Source organism: Bison bison, unplaced genomic scaffold (genome assembly GCF_000754665.1).
Source record: "Bison bison bison isolate TAMUID 2011002044 unplaced genomic scaffold, Bison_UMD1.0 scf7180017864310, whole genome shotgun sequence".
In the NCBI taxonomy this organism is placed as follows: domain Eukaryota; kingdom Metazoa; phylum Chordata; class Mammalia; order Artiodactyla; family Bovidae; genus Bison; species Bison bison.
The window spans coordinates 129,265-134,921 of NW_011494882.1; positions in this window are offsets into that span (position 1 = coordinate 129,265).

Below are 5,657 nucleotides of genomic sequence, written 5' to 3' on the forward strand. Positions count from 1 at the left end.
ATACCAAATTATCATTAACACTCAATGGGGACATATACAATTTGGTACAAATTATTATTAGTAATTTATTAAATATCACATAGCAAATGCTTAAAGACAGATCTTAATAATCATTGCTATAGTCGGCCTTTCTTAAAATAATTTATCCTCCCTGAAAAACTATTGAAATCAAAAGCATGTGCTATGATACACTGCAGGATTAAATCTGTACGTTTATCGGTGTCTGAAAGTTAATAAAATGAAACTCTAGAGAAATAATAAGATTGCTTTCATTAAGAGTAGAGACTTCTAACCGTTTCCACTGAAGCTAATAATCTGTCATACTGCAGCAGCAGAGCAGGCCTATAGGCTTTATACAGACTTTGCTCTATTCAATGAAGAATGGAAAAATATAGCTTCTGCTAGACAGATGCTCCATATTCATTCCTATAGGCCATACCATTTGAGAAAAACATTTCTGACCTTTCCTACTCTCAATTCTGAAACTGACTTTACCCACGGTATATATCATATATGAATTACAAATACCCTATACACACAACTATCCACTTATACCTTATTGCATTTTTTTTTTTTTACTGTTTTTGTCAGGACTTGATTCTGTAAGACAACTTAATTGCTTGAAAATTAAAGTTTGACTACTTAAGGACCACTTCTTAGGTGTAAACATTTTAAGGGAAATATTTTTAAGTTATTAGATTTCTCTGGTTCTTTAACAGAATTTATTACTCCATGGTTATGCTAGAAAATTGCTGCAGATGTAATAAAGCTTTTGTGACATTTGTAGTTAGCAGGGACATACTATGTATCTTGAATTCTGGAAAAATCTTCTGATGATGGCTTATTTATCAATTCTTGCTTCATGAATTTGACATCTTGGTCAGTAAAACATAGAGCTTCTAAATCTATAATTAAATCAAATGCCATATCAATGTCTCACCTGCCAGGAAACTTTTATTATTATCAGAGCAGAAACATCTGGACCTAAATTTAACTGAAAGCCCAACATTGAAAGCTTTGGTGTATAGTATTAAGATGCAATTTGATATTAATATTCTGGTTATTGTACTATTTCTATTGTCTTGAATTCTATTTTCTTGATCAAAAGAGGTCAGATTTTGATACCGTGATAGGTGGAATCCTACTCAGTTACTGTGGAGTATAAAAAGCCAAGGTTTTTGCCATGTACTGACAAAGAAGCAAGCAGATGTAGTCCATAAATGACACTATGTCTTTTGATAGCAAAAAAGTAAGTGGACTAAAACTACAGTGTTTGCAATCAGACCAAAGGCTTATGCTGATCTCAGAAATTTCATTTACAGTATCTAGACCACTGGGTTTCAACTGACAACTCGATATAGTTTACAAGGATTGGAGAACAAGTTATTCTGAATAGTACTTGAGACATAGGACATTAGTTAAATGGCTGCTTTTCTGTTGTTTTCTTTTCAATATCACTTAAAGGAAACCATAACCCCCCTTGCTTTTCTCAATAAATCAGTATGTGGAAGACAGATGGCTATGTGAACCAGGTAAACCATCTGACCAATAGTTTTCATTGTGGGGAAAATTTAATTAAGAATCAAATTATTTTAATTCTACAATGGTAATCAAACTTCCTACTTCTTCTTGAGTTACTTTGAGTAAAGTCTTTCCAGGGTGTTGTCCATGTGTAACAAAGAGGCTGACACCAATTTGGGCTAATACCTTATAAAATTCAACACTCCCTCTTTGCTTTCTGACCCATATCTATGTAAGTTGGTATGAAAACCTAAATGCTCCTGCATTTAGCACCAGCAGGTCCAAAACTGTAGGTTTCTGCAATGCTGAAAATTTCAGCCTCGTCACACAGTCTAACTACAATAAAAATTACAAGCCACTCTCCTTTTCCTGATCTCTCACCATTTTTAGACCTGCTTGGTAGATGCTCTACTTTCCCTAGAAAGCTTCATTATGAAAATAGTACATCTTTTAATGCCCCACTGGTGTGTGTATAGTAGTATTATCGGTCTCTAACCCTGGGCCAAATTTGGATGGTGGTCCATCTTGTTTATGCTGATAGTCTGCAGCATTAATTCACCTAAATTTTCTTAGTGATATAATTCCCTTATTATTCTTATAATGCATTTATGATGTTATGATATTCAGTCTCTAATTCCTCATACTGATAACTTGTATTCTTTCTCTCAATCTCAACTTCTCTTCCTCTCTTTAAATACTTGATCAGTCTATTTAAATATGAATCAATTTTATAGATATTTTATAAAGAAGCAGCTCTGGATTTGTTAACAATATCTACTATTTCTATTTCATTGATTTCCACTATTATATGAGCCATTTTTTTCTTATTTAAGGGTTACTTTGTCTCCTTTTTTTTGACTTAATAAGACAGGCTTTTACACCATGGATTTAATAATATTATCTTTCCAATTTGAAAGCATTTCAATAAGAATAATTTGTGTCATTTGAGGCTCCAGAAAACCACTTTAGCTGAATCCCCAAATTTGAATAGGCTACATGTTCATTTTCATTCATTTTCAAAATATTTTCTAATTTCCCTGTGATTTTGCAATTAAAAGTTACTGTTACGGTGGTCATGAAGATTTATTTCATTTCATATGTCTGGGGTTTTTGTAGAGATTTTGTAACATCCATTATATTTTTAAATGTTTAAAATTTGTTGACAGATGTTTTGTCACAAATTTTATGGTTTAATTTGTTGAATGCTCTACTAATATTTGATAGTACTATCAAATGGAGTGTTTTTAATGGAGTGCTCTATAAATCATTTTTCAATTATTTTATATTTATTCAATATGTCCAATCATCATTTATTTGTGTTGATTTCTATTTGTATCTGGTATCATTTCCCTTTTGCCTGAATATCCCTTTTTTTTAAACATTTATTGTATTTTATCTTAAAATCCTACTATTCTTTAACATATATTGAAATGCAGAACTATTTGTAATAAATTCTCCTATCTATTTTTCTTTAAGGTATATTCTCACTGGATATGATCCAATATTCTATGCTGAAAGTTTTTTGTTTTCTTTCATCACTCTAAAGAAGTTATTATATTGTCTTCTGGTTTACATAGTCTGAAGTCATCCGTATATGTGTTCCCTTGTACAAAAAAAAAATTGGTTTTTTACTTCTTTAAAGACTTTATTACTTGTTTTAAGGAATTGTATTGTGATATGCTTTGCTGCAGAATTTTATAATTTATTTTTTGAGTTCTTTAATGTTTATATATGGACAAATTTTGCAATAAATTTGCAAAAGTATCAGTTAGGTTTTTATAAAAGCACCTTCACTCACGTTAGATCATTCAATATCAATCCACAGATTATTAAATATCATTTTTTTAAGTTTTTTTTCATCATTTTTCTTTCTTTGCTTCAATCAGTATATTTTGCTGCTGTGTTTTTTAAGTCCCTGATACTTTCTTTATGCAGTGTTTAATCCATGGTTAGTCATATGCAGAAGGGTTTTCAATTCTGATATATTTTTCACCTCTAGGAGTTCTACTTGAGTCTTGTTTTGTATTTTCCATTTATTTGCTCATTATGTTCATTTTTTCCTTTAAATACTCATAAATAGTTTTAACATCTGTTTTGACATCTGTGTCTGCTAATTTTGACATCTGTGTCTCCTGGTTTCCTGTGAAATGAATCTTGATGATTCTGCTTTTCATTATGTCTGTTGATGTTATAGTCTGTAATTTTGCACTTCTGAATGTCTAGATTTTGTTTACTTCCTTCAAAGGCTATCCATTTAATCACTTCAAGAACAGAATTTTACATTTATGAAAGTGGCTGAAAAGTAGACTTTATTCTTAGTGAGCATGCATGTGTGCTAAGCTGCTTGTCATGCCACCCTATGGACTGTAGCCCACCAGACTCCTCTGGCCATGGGATTCTCTAGACAAGAATATTGGACTGAGTAGCTGTGCCCTCCTCCAGAAGATCTTCCTGACCCAGGGATAGTACCCACCTCTCTTTAGTCCCCAACATTGTCAGGCAGCTTCTTTACCATCAGTGCCACCTGGGAGACCCTATTCTGGCTGGAATTAACCCTTAATACTAAACCATGACACCTCTGGAGTCTCCGCTGTGCTTGGGAATCCCAGGCACCCTGACCAGAACATCTCACTGCCGTGGATGAGCTCTGGGGATGATTCAGTTTACAGCTTTCTAATAGTTTGTGTCTTCTCTGGTGTAATTTCTCTCTGCTTACTTAAGAGCCAGTACTCAGTAATCTTCTTGCAGTAGAAGGGACTCTCAAGAGTCTTTCCAGCATCACATTTGAAAGCATCAATACTTTGTAGTTCAGCCTCCTTTATGATCCAACTCTCATATCAGTTCATGACTACTGGAAAAACTGTAGTGTTGACTACAGATACCTTTGTCAGCAAATTGATGTCTCTGCTTTTTGATACACTGTCTGGGTTTGTCATGGCTTTCCTTACAAGGAGCAAGTGTGTTTTAATTTCATGGCTGCAATCACCATCCTCAGTGATCTTAGAGTCTTAGAAACAAAATCTATCACTGCTTCCACTTTTTCCCCTTCTATTGGCCATGAAATGATGGGACCAGATCCATGATCCCTTAGTTTTTTGAATGTTGAGCTTCAAGCCAGCTTTTTCATTCCTCTTTCACCCTCATCAAGAGGCTCTTTAGTCTCTCTTCACTTTCTCCCATTAGGATGATATCATCTGCATATCTGAGGTTATTGATATTTCAGGCCATTTTGATTATATCTTGTGATTTATGCAGCCCAGAATTTCACACAATGTACTCTGTGTGTAAGTTAAATAAGCAGGATGACAATATACAGCCTTCCTTATCATACTCCTTTCCCAATTTTGAAGTAGTCAGTTGTTTCTTGTCCAGTTCTAACTGTAGCTTCTTGACCTGCATACAGGTTTCTCAGGAGACAGGTAAGGTGGTTTAGTACTCCCATCTTTTTAAGAATCCTCCACACTTAGTTGTGATCCACACCGTAAAAGTCTTTAGTCAATGAAGTAGAAGTAGATGTGTTTCTGGAATTCCCTTGCTTTCTCTGTGATTCAACGAATGTTGGCATTTTGATTGCTAGTCAATCCTAAAGAAAATCAACCTTGAATATTCACTGGTAGAACTGTTCTTGAAGTTGAAACTCCAGTACTTTGGCCACCTGGTGCAAAGAGCTGACCCATTGGAAAAGACCTTGATGCTAGGAAAGACTGAAGGCAATAAGAGAAGGGAGCAGCAGAAGATGAAATGGTTAGATAGCATCACTGACTTGATGGACATGAATTTGAGTAAACTTGAGGAGATACCGAAGGACAGAGGAACCTGGCAAGCTGTAGTCCATGGGGTCACAAAGAGTTGGACATGACTTAGTGATTGAACAACAGTACTCGGTAATCACTCATGACAACTCCCAAGCAGGTTTTGAAGCCATTTTCTGCATAGCTCTTTCATTCCTTTATCTCTGCTTCCTAATATGCTATCGCAATTTCCTCTAACTCTTAAACTCATTGCAAATGTCAGGCTCTTTATAGCCCCAATCTGAAGACTGGAATTTGTCTCCAAGGATAAAACTAGAAAGTTGCAGTAATTTTCAAACTTACCCACTCTGCTGTGTGTGAGAAATCACTCCTACAATACTTAGT